Here is a 17,039-nt window from a genome sequence, read left to right as displayed (position 1 = left end):
AGATGTATACACGACACCTCCCGCTAGGTATACTAATGCACTGACAGGAATGGTTTGCAAACTTCAAAAGTCTTTATATGGACTTCATCAGGCTCCTCGCAACTGGTTCTCTAAACTAGCGGCTGCACTTCGTATTTTTGGATTTCAACAAAGCAAAGCTGATTATTCTCTATTTTCTCTCTCTCTACATGGCAATATTTTGCATGTTCTTGTCTATGTTGATGATTTGATTATCGCAGGGAACAATTCATCAGCCATTTCAGCCTTCAAGTCATATTTAAGCAAGTGCTTTCACATGAAGGACCTAGGAATTCTCAAATATTTTCTCAGTCTTGAAATTTCTCGAAACTCGTCTGGCATCTTCCTTTCATAGCGGAAATATGCTCTAGAAATCATTTGCCGAGACTGTTCTTCTTGCCCTAAACCTTGTGATTCTCCTATGGAACACAACCATCGTCTAGCACTAGCAAATGGCGATGATTATGACCAACCTGATAGTTATCGCCGATTAATTGGTCGTCTTATTTATTTAACCATAACTCGACTTGAGCTCAGCTTTGTTGTACACACATTATCACAATCCATGCAACAACCCAAAATTGAACATTGGTTTGCTGCTCTTCGTGTTGTTCGATATTTGAAAGGCCATCCAGGTCAAGGACTTCATCTTTCAAGTGATAGTTCATTGCGTCTATCTGCTTATTGTGACTCTAACTGGGATGCATGTCCTATTACTCGTTGTTCTATTACTGGTTATTTCATTACACTAGGTCAATCTCTTATCTCTTGGAAAACGAAAAAGCAAGCAATTGTCTCCCGTTCTTCTGCCGAAGCCGAATATCGATCGATGGCAGCCACATGTTGTGAAATACTTTGGCTAAAAGCATTTCTTAAATCTATCGGTGTTTCTCATTCTGCCCCCGTTCGTCTTTACTGTGATAACACGACAACCTTACACATTGTTGCTAATCCCGTGTTCCATGAACGCACAAAACACATAGAGATTGACTGTCATTTTATCCGTGATTTGATTATTGCAGGCAAAGTTGTTACTGCTCATGTTTCCTCAGCTCAACAACCAGCAGACATCTTCACCAAAGCTCTCGTTACACCACAGTTCTGTCATCTTGTATCCAAGTTGGTCATTCTTGATCCCCATGCTCCAACTTGAGGGGGAGTATTGTGATATAGTTATTATTCCTCCATACTTATCGCTTTCCTTGTATTTAGGTTTTGTATATATTTGTTATGTATTTTATTGTTTTCCCGTGAGGATATGTAATCTCGTGTGTGTATATATAGCCCTGGAGAGGCATAATAGAAAGAACAAGTTTCTGCAATCACATTTGTTTTAATTTTCTATATAAAAATCACATCTAGGAACATAAAAAATTGTTATTCTAAAATTCTAAAAACCAAAAGTATACATAATAATTTCCCTACGGCCTACTTTAATAGTTAAACTGATTGTAAAATTTCTTTTAGATTATAAGAATATTTTCAATGATAGTCTTTTTAAAGTACTTTATTATTTAAAAAATAAATTGAAAAGTTTAATTGTTAAAAAAAGACTTTTTTGAAAGGTTATTCCAAATACATACTTTCCTAACTTTTTATTTTTCTTATTGGTTTTATCCATACGATCTTATATTTAACAACATTCTATTTTATAACCTAATTATATTTAGATTTTTTTTGGAAGCCAACAAGTTTTTATTAAACAAAAAATCCCGTCATGCAAGGTGCTAGGGGAGAAATATACAAGATAAATGAAGAATTACATACAACTAAAGGGGTTAATACATCATTCTACCCACCGAAAAGAGCAATGATTCCTCCTATACTTAGTTCATAAAAATACATTAGTTTTTACCAAATCAACGACTTTGGTAGGTGAAGACCTAAGTTTCTTGAAAGTCCAGTCGCATCTTGCCTTACAAATATGCCATATGGTTCCATAAAAAAATGTTGATTAAGCTTTTTTTTTTCTTTGGACATGTCCCCCATTGAGCTACAAATTTCACCAGTTCGTCAAGGTTGTAAAATTGGTAAATAGGTATGTCACACCACTGAAATACCCATTCCCTGACTTTAGCTGCCATTGGGCAGTGAAGTAGTATGTGGGCAACATCTTCATCTTCGGCTTCACAGTAGGTACATGTGGGGAATGCAACTTGAATACCACTTTTGAATAAGACGCACTCAGTTGGGATTCGATCTAGGTAAGCTCTCCACATAAAGCAATTAACCTTTAAGGGGACGTCAAGTGTCCAGGTTATTGCTACTTCTCCGGGTGACATATCTCTCTAATCAATTCGCAATCTAAGGGCATCCACGTGAAAGACTCTATCATTGGTGAGATTACAGACCCATTTATCGTTTCTTGTCACTAATTGAATATTACTGACCCTGTTAAGAAGCAAGATAGCTTCACCTAATTATATTAAGATATTAGATTTCTTTTATACTTTATATTTAGTTAGTTATTATTTTTTCTTATAGGTTGTAACATACACGTTCAGTTATCGTGTATTGTAAATTATAAAAGTGAATAATACTATGAAATATTATGTGAATTTGAATATTGAGTTCTAACAGATAGTTTATATTAGAATTGAAGTAAAACTATGCATAGAATCATTCGGAAAATATTGGAAGTCTTATGAGATTCCAATCAAAAGTCAAATAGTGAAATTTAACGAAAATATAAAATTTGGAATAAGTAAAATTTTATTATTGAAATTTATAGATAATCTCGTTAGAAACATTTAGGCGAAAACCTCATCGAAATCCGAGTTATAACGAAGAAGTTATGACCAATCGAAGATCCGCGACAAAACCGGCACGAAGCTGAATGACGTAAAAAGTGAGTTTTTTATAAACTAATTTTTAGTCTTAGTAATCTAAATGAAAGTCGAAGTATTCGTTAAACCGAGAAGTTCGATAAAAAGAACGCCAAAATCTTACTTCGTATGAGGAAGTTATGATTTTTTTCTAAGTTTCAGCTTAGCAGTAGACAGCTAAAAACTCGAATTTTAGATCGAGTGGTTTTTTAGCCGACACAACCTAAACGAGAATATAAGATCTCATCATTAGTAGTACAACGGTAAAAGTCTGTCGAAAACGGATGTCGGATGAAGAAGTTACGAATTTTTAACAGATTTTCCAGTCCCGGTCTGTTAAAAATAATAATATTAAAAATAAATTCAAAATTAGTCAATGAAGTCTAAACGAAAGTTGTAGAGCATAATTTTACCTACGCGTGCATATAAAGAACGTCAAAAATGGAGTCCGTATGTAAAAGTTATGGATTTTAGAAGATTTGGGCCCATTTTCCGAGAAAATTCGCATGGATAAGCTTGGCCACGTCATCCAATCTCGGTGAGTCACCTGCCTCATTTTCGACGCGTGTCGTCTACTGATTTGACCGAGGGTGCGGTCCAATGGCTTTCCAACGCGCCTTGCATCAGACTCCACCCCGTGTTCGAGCCGAAGACCCAGCCGATGATGCATCTGAAGCCGATGACTCCCGCATCCAAAGCTCGCTCCAGCTGCCACGTATACCAAGCCTCACAGCCTCGCGCCACCTGCCTTCTCCCTCTTGCTTCGGATCCGAACCTCGACCCTATATAAGGGGTGCGAGACCTCCTGGGTAAGTTTAGATTTTTGCCACTTTTTCACCCCTTATTCCATATTTTGGCCATTTCCACTTCCCCTGAAGCCCCGATTTTATTTTTAACACCTGAAACTCGCCTCGAAGTTCCCGAAAAGCCCGAAAAATTTATCTTTTCGGTTTTGAAGCTCTACCTTCTCAGAGCCCGGTTTTCAAGAAAACTCCTGGTTTTCAACGAAGGAAGTTATATTTAGAGCCGAAGTGCTGCCCAAATTACTATTTTAACCCCCGGTTATTTGACGGTGAGTTTAATATATAGGAACAATTGTATGTTATGTGTTATATGTGCTATGTGCTTTTCAGTGTTATTATTCCGGGTTATTTTTTTCTGTGTTATTTTTATTCGCTATTTTTAATAGCAAAGAAATAACTTTGACCATGTGATCAGTGAAAGGACTTAGATTCACGTTGGTACTGGTATGTTGTCACAACTAGGAATTTTGATGCCATGTAACTACAACAATTATGTCAACTATGAACCAACAATGTGAAAGCATGTATGATGCTTATTCAATAACAACAAAACTTCATCAAATACTTCATTCAAGCACTACAAATAGTCCACAAAGAATTGGAAACCCTTGAAATCCCGGTTTAAGTCCATTTTGGACTAGGATTTCCTTATTGGGCCTAATGGACCAATAAGTTTCCAATTTAACTACCTTGAACCTAGAACTCTCAAATGGGCCCTAATTGGACCCATATACATGAAACTTAATATTTTGGGCCTTATAAGCCTAAAATGAACTAGGTTATCTCTAATGGGCCTTATTGGGTCACAACCAATTTAATTTAGTCTTAATAGGTCATAAAAATCATTCTTTGATTTATGTTGGACCAAAAATCATCTAATTAAGTCATGATATGGGCTTAAGCATACATGGCCCAATTATTTTTCCTTCCCCTCTCCATTCTCGGCCCAAACCACAAAAGAAAGGAAGGAGTTGACTTTAGGATAGCCACCTCACCATTATCTCTTGGATTTCCATGCATTCATCTCATATTTCCATGCAACTATCCCATCAAAGATCTCTCTCTTCCTCTCTCTTCTTCTCTCAGCCGAACACAACACAAACACACACATTTCACTCAAAACTCTCTCAAGGAAACTCCCACCACTCTTCATCAAGTTCTCGAAATTTAGGAGGTTTTTCAAGAAGATATTTCCACAAATTCATCATCTAAGGTAAATTCATGCTTGGATATATGATCTAGATTCTTTGTTTTATCAAAAACCTCTTCCTAATCTATACAAAATCGTGATCACTCTCTTAGAAATCATCTAAGTTCAAGATTTACCAGGAGGACTTGCTATGATCGAAATTTCTTCATCTCTTCCTTCAAAAACCGAAACCACAACTCAAGGTGAGCTTCATACCCCTCTCTTTTCGGTTTTTATGTGTTTTATGGGGGAGAATACAATAAAATGTGTAGATCTATGTGTATGTGTATGCTATGTGTGATTTTATGCATGTATGTGTGTTTTTATGTATTTTGATGATGAACATGTAACCAAAAAGAGGTGATCCTCGAGATCTATGACATGAGAAAGGAAACAAACATGATCTAAGTTATTTTACGCTAAACAAGACAAGAATAATAACTTATAAGATTATGATGAACATATTCCCAACATAAAACCCATTTTTGGGTTTAAATTGTCAAAAATACAAAACTTGGGTTAAAAATTGCCAAGTCACGGTTCTTAAGGGCCAAAAGAGTCAAAGCAATTTCCATAATTGTTTTTCTGAATATTAAAATTTTCAAAGGACTTGCAATGTAAATTTTTAGCTTAATGGGCTAATTTTGGGCCTTTTAGCCCAATAAGCCCAAAAATTGCGAAAAATGACAACTAAACGGGCTGAAATGAAACTTTCTTCAAAACAGGGGAAAAGAAGGGTAATAAAACTATTTCAAGGGTCAAAAATGCTTTTTATTTCCAAAAAGGATAAAAAGTGTAAAGTTTTTGGATTTCAGGCCAAAACTGTAAAAATTGTGAAAAGTTGGGTTTTAACCAAAAATTACTAATTTAAAAGGACTAAAACAGTTAACAAAATAAATTTTAAGTTAAGACCATCACTTCAACAAATTTATGATACAAAGGTGTCAAGAAAATATTTTAAGGGCTAAAAATGTCTTTTCTTTTATATAAAGGACTAAATTTGTTATTTTTATAAAAAGAAAGGTGTGAAAGGGTCAAACTTCTACTTTTAAACAAATTATTTCATTGAGTCAAAATACAAAAACCACGACTGCCGAAAAATCAAAAGACGAATACATGTTTAACTCCAAATATCGTTACAAACGAATCGATCGATCTCGAATTGATACCATTACAACAACCGTAAAATCGAACCCTCCAATAGATATGCGAAACCTAAGACGAGTAATTATTCAAACTTTGGGCTTAGAAGTTTCAAATCATGCTTGTTGGACCTTGCAAGTCCATTAACTTGATCTTTGGGCCCAAAGGGATGACGCTTATATGTTATTGGGCCTCCTATTACCCAATTCCATATAAATGGACTTTCAATAGCTTTTATGTGCTATTGGGCCCTAGTGGCCCATTAGTATTGCTAGTAAGGTCAAAGTAATCAAATGCGAGTTGGACCATCGTGTCTTTCGCATCCCCGACAGCCTAAGGTACTTACGATAGTAGCAGGACATAGTGCTCCTCTTCTCTTCGTTCGCTAAGGCTTACAAGTAATCAAAGTAGACGGAAATTAGGACTTTATTCAACATCAATCAAGGTGGTGAAATCAATATTCATTAGATGTGACAGTACAAAATTTGTAATCACGTATATCTCTCGACATCAGAAAACATCGGGTTTTCCGGGGAAAATCAATACTATTCGTTCGGAAATTCTATAACTATAATACAAAACACCCTTTTTACGTATATGTTTTGAAATCATTCATGCATCAACTTATGGATCTTCACACTTTGATAAACTAATGTCTTTTCAGAAAATATCGGATTTTCTAGGTTTTACAAACTATACAAATCATTTTATTCACAACTTTGCTTATGAACTCACCAACATTTCATATGTTGACGTTTTTCCAAAACAACTTGTATTCTCAGGTAACAGGTAAGCCGAGGAATAAGTACCAAGTATTTTAGGGTGTTTTTGCTTTTGAAATCTATCAAACAATGTATGTATGGATTAGAAATGTTAAAACAATGTACTTGATGTGAACAATTCCAGTTGTAATATATTGATGCATGGTGATGTTTATGTTATGATTCATGTATATTTATTGTGATGATATTCAATTAAAGTCACGCGAGCCCTCGGACGTTTCCGCCGTCTGGTTTGGGGGTGTGACATATGTAGCCTCTGGCCATGTAGAACAAGTCTCCGTAAGAGAATGATTTCTATTCTATGGTATTGGCAGAAGGTTAGACAGGGCTATAAGCCCGAAATCTACCAAAATGTTAATCCGAAGTTGTATGTTTTTTGTGTCATTTGGGCCAAAGCTTTATTGATGTATATCAACTAGAGAAATTGTCATGTCTCATTGATTCTATATCTTTGAATCAAATCAATGATTGATAAGAAAAGTTTGACACATGATTCACATATGCCCTTGTTGTTCCTTGTTCCTCTTTGCTTCTGGCATATTGAAGTGTATATATATATATATATATATATATATATATATATATATATATATATATATATATGGCATAACGTTATATTTTATCTATTATTGAACTCACTAAGCGTCACCGCTTACCCTCTCAATGTTTAACAAATCGCGGGAGATAAGTATCCAGTATAGTTATATATTGGTAGAAGATTTTTGAATAGTTTAAAACTATTGTATTGATAGAAGCTTATAAATAGTTTGAAAATATTGTATTTTGCACTCCCATATGTATAAAATTATAGAATACTGGGAAGTTATGTAATATATAACACTTTAAAATAGCCGGTTTATATCCACTAGTTTGTAACTTCTTTATCAATGTAAAATGTTGTTTTTATGAATATGCAAGTAGCATGTTTTGGAGTAACTATATTGTCAAGTATGAAAGTTTGGGTCTTTCAGAAATACGAAAGTGAGGTCTTTCATAGGTTTTGTCTATATGTAGTTAGAACAATATAAAAAATGATAAAAGATTATGTAATCACAATGTTTTATAATATAATATTTTTTTTAATTTAAAAAGTTTTGACAAAATCAACTCATTTTTTCGGATTTTGATGAACTGCCATCACCATCTTCTGATTTGATTTTAAATCCAAAAACCATTCACAAACTACCCCTTTTAGTCTGTCTACCTAAATCAAACCATATTTCCCTTCATCCTCCACCACCACTGTAAAAAAATTAAATTCTAAAAACTAATATTAATCGAAATTGATTTTATGCTATGAAACCTTCAATTCACTTGATCTTAATCGATTTCTTATCTGAAACATATTCCTAAACTTGACCTCAATAATTTTCTGATTTGAAAAATCATTTTGTAAAGGAAGAGGAATAAAAAAATAACCACAAAAGTTCTTGGGCTACCATTGTCCTATGTAAAACCCCCATTTAGGGAAGATGTATCAATTTCTGATCTGGCCATCAAACTTAATTTGTATAGCAGGTGTAGGTATTGGACTTTCAAATTCAGGGAGAGTAAGTGTGAGTGTTGGTGGTTGTGGTCGGAGTAATCTTTTTGTACAAAGCGGTAATCTTTCTTCCTCCATCTCTTCATGTGATTGATAAAGAATTGAAGTTGAACATCTGGATTGTTATAAGAAGCCCTAGATAACACAAATTTGTTTTATGGAAAAATTTGCTTCATCATAAGAACACCCACCATTCCAACTACCACCAAACACCATCACTACTCCAACCACTGTGAACCACCCTCGAAAAACCCACAACACTTACCTATTTTTGAATTCGATAGAAAACAAAAAAATTATGATTGATTAGAGAAGGAGGAGCGAATATGGTGTGGTTGTTGTTGCGATTTTGTTGCCTGAGTCGATTAAGAGTGGGTTAGGGCATAGGAAGGATTGTGATCAATTATAGAAGAGGGAAGGATTGCGATTAATTAGAGCTTGATCGGTTCAGGATAAAAGAGAGTGCAGGGACCTGCGATTTTTGTTGCCTAAGTCAATTAAGAATGAGTCATAGAAAATGGCAGCGGTTCTTGAATCTAAAATTGTTTTTGTATTTTTGTTCGTGTCTTTTCATAGTTGTAAAAGAGGTGTAACATCCATAAAATTCAAGCCAATTTAAAACTTTTTCAACCAATTAAAAACAATTAATTATTACAAAGTGTTTTCAAAATAGTTTCATGTCAGAGTATCCCAGAAATCAAAAGCATAAAATGTGAGGAGTTGTATGATTACGCCTTCGCCTTCCCGCGATCATCCGAAGTACCTGAAACCAAAATTGAAACTGTAAGCCCGAAGCTTTGTGAGTTCCCCCAAAATACCAATACATAACAAACAGTACACATAATAACAACATGTAATGGGTCCACAGCTCTACAGATAGGATTACCCATGAGCCCACAATATGAATCTAGCTTGCCTCACATGCCCACAGCTCATATCTGGCTTGCTCCCTCAGTCCTTGGATTGTAACGAAATGAATAGCCCTCATCGCGAGTCTGGTATGCTCCCATGGCCCTCAACTCGCATCTGGAATGCTTAGGAGTCCTCAGTATGAGTCTGGCATGCTCTCCCTGCCCCTCAGCTCATATCTAGCATACTCTAGGGTTTGTTGGTCACCGCACGGAGCAGTGCAACCTCAACCCTACCCATATAATATGTCGACATGTAACAGACAAATGCGCATGAAAATAATCAGATTATATCATAGGTAGTCCTACCAACCTACCTGACTAGCAAATCGAACTAACATGCATATCTAACTCATATTCAGCATATCAATAACTACTAGTACATCAATCCAATAGGCCAACCTTGGTGCCTTAGAACTCTTAGTATAGTGAGGATAACTCACCTCACAAGTAGTGCTGAACTAGACTAAAAGTCTCCCATCGCTGCCTCATCGAAAATCTCGAACTATCCAAAATAACGAATACTAAGTCAATAATTGGGATCTCAATATTTCCCAAGGGTCCCGTATAGAGTAATTGTCCATTATTGCTTTTTCCATAATTTGGGCTAAGGCCCAATGCCAAATCCTTGATCTTAGAAGTCCATATATCCAAAGCCCATTAATGGCCCAATTTTCCCAATTGGGCCTAACTCCTTGACTGGACCTTATTCTAGGATCCATTATCACAACTGGCCCAAAACCCAATTATTCAGAACGTCCAACAAGGGCCAAGCCCAACTAGTCCAAAGGTGGTCCAATCCCGAAGCCTAATTAGTCAAAAGCCCAATAGAGGGCGTACGCGGGTCGTACTTCTCTGGTATGCTAGGCGTAGTTCCGTTTTGCATTGACCACCATCCGGTGTGAACCGTCCTTCTTCCTAACGAAGAGAGTCGGCGCTCCCCACAGGGAACTGCTAGGACGAATGAACTAGTTGACCAACAGTTCCTACAGCTGTGATGACAGTTCCTGTATCTCTGGTGGTGCCAACCGGTACGACGCCTTGGCGATAGGAGTCGCACCTGGCATTAGGTCGATCCTAAATTCAACCTGCCTCTCCGGAGGCACTCGGTTAACTCCTCCAGAAATACGTCGACAAACACCCGGACTACTGGAACCTTTGAAACTGTGGGTTGATCCCTGATATGCGTATCCACCACGTACGTTAGATAACCTACACACCCGTGATGAATATACTGTTGAGTCTTGGCGGCTAGGCAAAACCCTAAATTCAATTTGGTGCCTTCGCTGAAGATAACCAGTTCTCCCCCACTTGGGGTTAGAACTACCACTCGCTGACCCTTGAAGTCGATCATGGCACCGAAGCGACTAAGCGAGTCCATACCCACGATCACACACACATCCCCCATGGGAATGTGAATCAAGTCTATCAAAAAAGATACCCCGAAGATCTCCAACATGCATGTAGCACCTGGTTCCTGGTATGTAAAATTTATTAAAGTATTTTTCATTTTTAGCCTTGGACTTGGCGAGTTGTAGGCCCGACTCGCCGAGTAGAGACGGGATTTGGAACGCGTTCAAGTTGGCGACTCGGCGAGTCCCCGCTGTCTAATGAAACCCTAAATTTCAAGGGTTTGCACCCTATTTAAGTCATCTTATGCGCCCGCAAGCTCGCCCCCTTCACCCTCAGAGCTCCCTATATCGTCCAACCCTTGTTCCTTGTGAGATTGAAGTACTTTGGTGTGTTTTCTTGAAGATTTTGAGAGGAAAGGAGAGTAGATCAAGAAGAGAAGAAGGAGGCCAGACATCTTGGTGTTATTTCAGTGATTTCCTTGTGGTATAACTCAGTTTCCCTCTGTTTTCATGCTTATAGTTCCTTATAGCTCCATTAAAGTCCTTCTTGAGCCATTTCCAAGCTTGATATTGAATTAGGGTTTGTAATAAGTTGATTAACCTTTGGATCTAGGCATGTTTGAGCTCCAGGAGCTCGGATCTACTGCCTTTATGGAGCCATATTGCATGAAAGCCCTAGATCTACTCTTTTAGTGCATTTTGAGCCCTAAAACCTTCATTGGTGTTTATTTACACGTAAAGTTGGAAACTTTACGTGTTAATCAAGCCCTAGAAACCCAGATCTATGAATGGCATGAGCTGGATTCAAGTAAAATCGAGTATATAGTATTTGCATGTGAAAGACTCGGCGAGTCGTTCATCGGACTCGGCGAGTCGAGTCGCAAGTCCCCGAGTTTTCCCCCTTTTCGTGTTTGCTGGGTGGAGTAGTGAGTCATGGGGTGTGACTCAGTGGGTCGAAAGCCAGACTCACTCATGAAGGAACTCGGCGAGTCAATGCCCTGACTCGGCGAGTTCAAGGCAATCTTCTTGCCCCAAGAACAGACTCGGCGAGTTGTTCATACAACTCGACGAGTCTCAGCATAGAATGTTCTTTGGATGAAGATGAACTCGACGAGTTGTTCATACAACTCGGCGAGTAGGATGAAGGACTATTGGACCTTGGTTTAGAAGGAAAACTCGTCGAGTCAATGCCTAACTCGACGAGTAGAGACGGGATTAGGGTCAATCAAATGGATAGGGACTCAGCGAGTTGGCAAGCCAACTCGGCGAGTCGGGTCAACTGGAAGTTGAATTTGACTTTGAATCTTGGTTTGGTTAAGGGTAAATGATCATTTTACCCTGAGGTCGTTTAGCAGTATTTGACTGAGTGTTTTGTGGGGATTTATAGTCGGAGGATTTCCGGGGCAGCAGCAGCAGAAGACAGTCAGTTCCCACAAAGATCAGCAACTACTTTGAGGTGAGTTACCTTCCAGTAGCGGTGGGTCTACGGCCACAATGCCGACCCACCAGTAGGAGTTGTATGATAGATGATTGTCTCTGTGATATTCATCTAGGGTTGCTACTACATGTGATATGTTATTGTGCTAGTATGATATGATGCTATGAGCTAGTAACAGTAGGGGGAGATAGTCCCCCAGATTACCGGTCGATAGGGCCGAAGGGGCGGTCATGCCCAGCCATGCTAGATAGATTATGTGATATATGTGTTATGTGGTAGTAGTAGGGGGTGAAATAGTACCCAGTACCCGGTCGAGAGGACCGAAGGGGAGACCAGTACCTAGATATGCTAGTCAGTATCCGGTCGAGAGGACCGAAGGGGAGGCAAGCTCCCGGATATATTGGTCAGTATCCGGTCGAGAGGACCGAAGGGGAGTTCAGCTCCCAGATATATTAGACAATATCCAGTCGAGAGGACCGAAGGGGTAGGTCGGGCACCCAGATATGCCGGACAATATATGTATGTTATGTGATTGTATGGTATGTGGTATGTTGGGGGAACTCACTAAGCTTCGTGCTTATAGTTTTCAATTTTGGTTTTAGGTACCTCTTATTCGAAGGGGAAGGAGCTGGCGCGGTAGCGGCACATCACACACATGCCTTGTATTCCGCACTATGAGATCTTTATGGGGATTTGTACTCTGACATTAATATGTTTTATAAAAATGTTTTCCAGACATGCGATATCTTTTATGAAATGATATGATCGGTGAACGTTTTATTTTTAATTTTTTGCTAAGTATATGTTTTAAAAATCAAATTTTTGGCTCGTATTTTTGGGACGTTACAACGCATCCCTGATAAAATGAAGAGGCGGAAACCCCATGTTCGTTGGCGATAGAGACTCACAACGGACAATCTAGCTCTCCTACAGGAAAACCAAACTCCTTACTGAAGGACTAAGAGACAAACGACTGAGTCAACCCCGAGTCAAATAATACCAAAGCAGGTAAGGAGTTCACTAAGAATGTACCTAATCATAGATACAAACATATAAGCATAAAACAATATAATTAACAAGATAAGAGATAGAAACATACCAACAACCACGTCAGCTGCTGTCCTGGCCTCCTCGGCTATAAGCTGGAAGGCGCGTCCCCGAGCCTTTGAAGGCTCTGCTCTACCCTGACCCCCATCAGTAATCCTCAATGTAGCTGGCGCAGGAGCCTACGCCGGCTTGGCGGCGAGCAACAGACAGTTGGCCTCCAAATGGACAATCTAATCACAATGGTAACATATCCTCACACTCAGAACCGGGGCGAGCTGGCAACAACTCTTCACATAATGCCCCTCCTTTCCACACTTGTGGCACCCGCTAACTGATCGACAAACCCCAGAATGACCCTTTCCGCACATTCCTTAAGTACGGCTACGTTGACCTCTAGTCATAGAACCAACGGTCTTGGACTGCTTCGGCGCCGGCTGTGAATGCTTCGGGGCCTCCCTCTGCTCCTGTAACTGTAACTTTGTCTCCAACTCACGTCGCCTAGCAGCCTCCTGAAACTCCAATAATGTGTCACATCGTTGGGTAGCAACAAATTGACGAATGTCAGTCTTGAGCATGCTCAGATAGCGTGTCATCTGAGCCTGCTTAGAAGCAAACTCCAGGGAAAACTTTGCCCTCTCAGTGAACATGCAGGTGATCTCCATCACTGTCTCTATGCCCTGTCTCTGATACAAAAACTCCTGTGACAGCCGCTCGCGTTCAACCTGTGCAATGTAGCGAGCGCAGAACATATCTATGAACTGCTCCCAAGTAACTGTGGCTCTTTGATCGTCTGTATACGACCCAGTCATCAACCTCCACCATTTTTTTCCCCGGACCACAGCAAGTTCATGGAACATCTGACCTTCTGGTCAGCAGGAAATGAGCACGTGAAGAAACATCCCTCCACATCAGACAACCACCTCATGGCTATGATCGGATCCTGAGTCCCATCGAAAGTTTGGGGCTTCGTGTTTTCGAAGGCCTAGTACTGAAAGCCCCGACGGGCTCCTCCCCCTGCCGTTGTTACAGTTGATGTAGCTGCTGCGGCAGCCGTCTTAACTAGTGCTACATATCTGTCATCGAAATACTCCATCATGGCGGTCTTAATAGACCCAAACATCTTCAGAATCTATCCTCGGACAATCTCGACCACCTCCTCGCGGATGATCTCCCTGATACGATCCTCGGTCAACACTTGCCCACCTTGGCTGATAGTCTCGGGCGCTGTCAGGGCGTCCTAACCACCATGCCCTGATCCAGATCTAGTCACAAAATGCCTCGTAACCACCATACTGAAAATGCACCAGGAAGATATCAAATAATCCGTATAAATAACAGGGAACCAACTCCCAACTAAACCCTAGGGGTTGTGACTTCCTTGCAACGCGTATGGGTCCTGTGCTTTCAGTAGTACGGGCCCATACTATCTTCCATACCTACCCATATTTGTCTCAAGTATAATCACTACGCCCTAACAATATACATATGCATGGTGATCACTCAATCTCCACTCCTATAGGAAAGCTAACTATCTCATAACTGGTCTACTGACCCCACACAACCCACCCATGAAACTTCCACCAACCCTGCAACACTCGCATATGCTAGCCATACATAACGTTGTACCCTATAGTATTTCGAATACATGATCATACCCTAAGCCCTTCGTCAGATAAGAACAGAAAATAAGGCCAAACCAAACATTCACATGCTATAAGATCTTAATTATGTACAACCGTGATGCATACACTAAGCAACTACAGTAATGGTGTCAATTTCATATAAGGAAAAATCCCTAGGCTATCAAGCGTCATATAATTAGGCAATTCTATCATGCAATTCCTGAAGATCCCTAGCCTAGTACTAGCATGATATTCTATCATATCATAGTATCATAGTATCAAATAGCTGCATGGTATTTTGGGGTCTACTTACTGGCTCTGGCTTATCGTACACTCGGCATCCTCCTTTAATACTTTGAAAACCATTTGAAAATTATTTTGAAAATCTTTTCCTTTGAGACTGGATTCACACGAGTGTTCCTCCAATTCACTCAAACCAAGGCTTTGATACCGACTTGTAACATCCATAAAGTTCACGCCAATTTTGTAACAACCCAAAAATACGACCCAAAAATTTCATTTTTATAATATAACCAAAACCATAATCTGAGTGTCATATCATAAAAACCATAAGTGATGTATCCCAAACATAATAAAAACAACACTGTGCGGAAACTGTATCATATCCATGTCATATAAAAATCAAAACTAATCAACTCCCAGGCTAAAAGCTGAAGCTGTGGTGTGTGCGATGCCATCATTCCGAGCTCTTCCCTCTGCTAGCGGAAGTACCTGAAACCAAAACTAAAACTGTAAGCACGAAGCTTAGTGAGTTTCCCCCAAACTACCACATACCATACACATAAGCACATACTGGGCCTTGCACACTGCATCAGACCGAAGTCTGGAATTAGCTGCATCAGACCAAAGTCCGGAACTGACTGGGACCTTGTCCCCTGCATCGGACCAGAGTCCGGAACTAACTACATCGGATCGAAGTCCGGAACTAACTGCATCGGACCGAAGTCCGGAACATACTGCATCGGACCGAAGTCCGGAACTAACTGCATCGGACCGAAGTCCGGAACTGACTGATCATGGCATAGCATAAAACATAACAACTATTATAAACACATAAACTGCATACTGCATCGGAACAGAGTCCGGAACTCATAACACAAACATGCTTGAATCACAAAGACATCAAGCACTCTAACTACTGCATCAGACCGAAGTCCGGGACTACTGATAATTAAACGGGCCGGCATAGCGACCGTAAACCCGTTCCTACTGAAAAGAAACTCACCTCGTGAACTGGCTGCTGAGTGAATAGCTCTGAGGGCTAACTGCTGCTGCTCCGGTATCTCCCCGGCTGCAAGTCCATAAATACACTCAATCAAATACTAAACACTGCACTAGGTAAAATGACTCTTTTACCCTTGGTCAAAGTCAACTGTCGGTCAAGGTCAACTCTCAGTCAAAGTCAACCCACAGTTGACCTGACTCGCCGAGTTGGGCCGCCAACTCGCCGAGTCCTTATTCTCACTCCTCGACTCTACTCGCTGCTACTCGTCGAGTATGGCATCGACTCGACGAGTACTCTCCTGATCCAAGAATTCAGACAATCTTCATCCGACTCGCCGAGTCCTATGAACAACTCGACGAGTTGTTCTTGAGCTTAAGAAGATTGCCTTGGACTCGCCGAGTTGTATGAACAACTCGCCGAGTCCCTCCATTACTGAGTCTACCCTCAAACTCGCTGAGTCCATTCCACTACTCACTAGTCCCACTCGACACCGCTCAAAAGGAAGAAATCGGGGACTCGCGACTAGACTCGCCGAGTCACCGCCATGCAACTATTCTACACTCGATTCTGCTCGAATCTAATACATCCAAATGATAGATCTGAGTCCAATAAGTTGATTTACCACGTAAAGTTTCCAACTTTACGTGTACAAACGCATGAACAAGGGAATAAAGGCTAAAAGATGCTTAAAAGGGGTAGATCTAGGGTTAATATGCAAAGTAGCTCCATAAAGGCAATAGATCTGGGCTCTACAACTCCTAAAGGAACAGATCTAAGGTTATCTCGGCCTAAGAGAGCTTCCATATCAACATAAAGCTTTGAGAAAGGCATTAACAAGATCTAGAAAGGGTTTTAAGGCATAAAAGAGAGGGAAAACTGAAGAATACCTCAAAGAGCTCTTGCTTTCCCTTGAATCTCTGTTCTGGAATCCTTCTCCTTGCTCCTTTCTTCTTCTCCTTTTTCAAGCCTTCACAAATGCACACAAGATCACTAAAACAAACACTCAAGATCGAATTAGGGTTTTCTCACAGCTTCAGAGGGTGAAGGAGGCGAGATTGGGGGCTATAAGGTGGCTTAAATAGTGGGCAACCCGGGGATTTAGGGTTTCTCCCAGACGGACAGA

This window comes from Lactuca sativa, chromosome 8, assembly GCF_002870075.4.
Source record: "Lactuca sativa cultivar Salinas chromosome 8, Lsat_Salinas_v11, whole genome shotgun sequence".
Taxonomy (NCBI): domain Eukaryota; kingdom Viridiplantae; phylum Streptophyta; class Magnoliopsida; order Asterales; family Asteraceae; genus Lactuca; species Lactuca sativa.
This window is presented reverse-complemented; position numbering follows the sequence as displayed.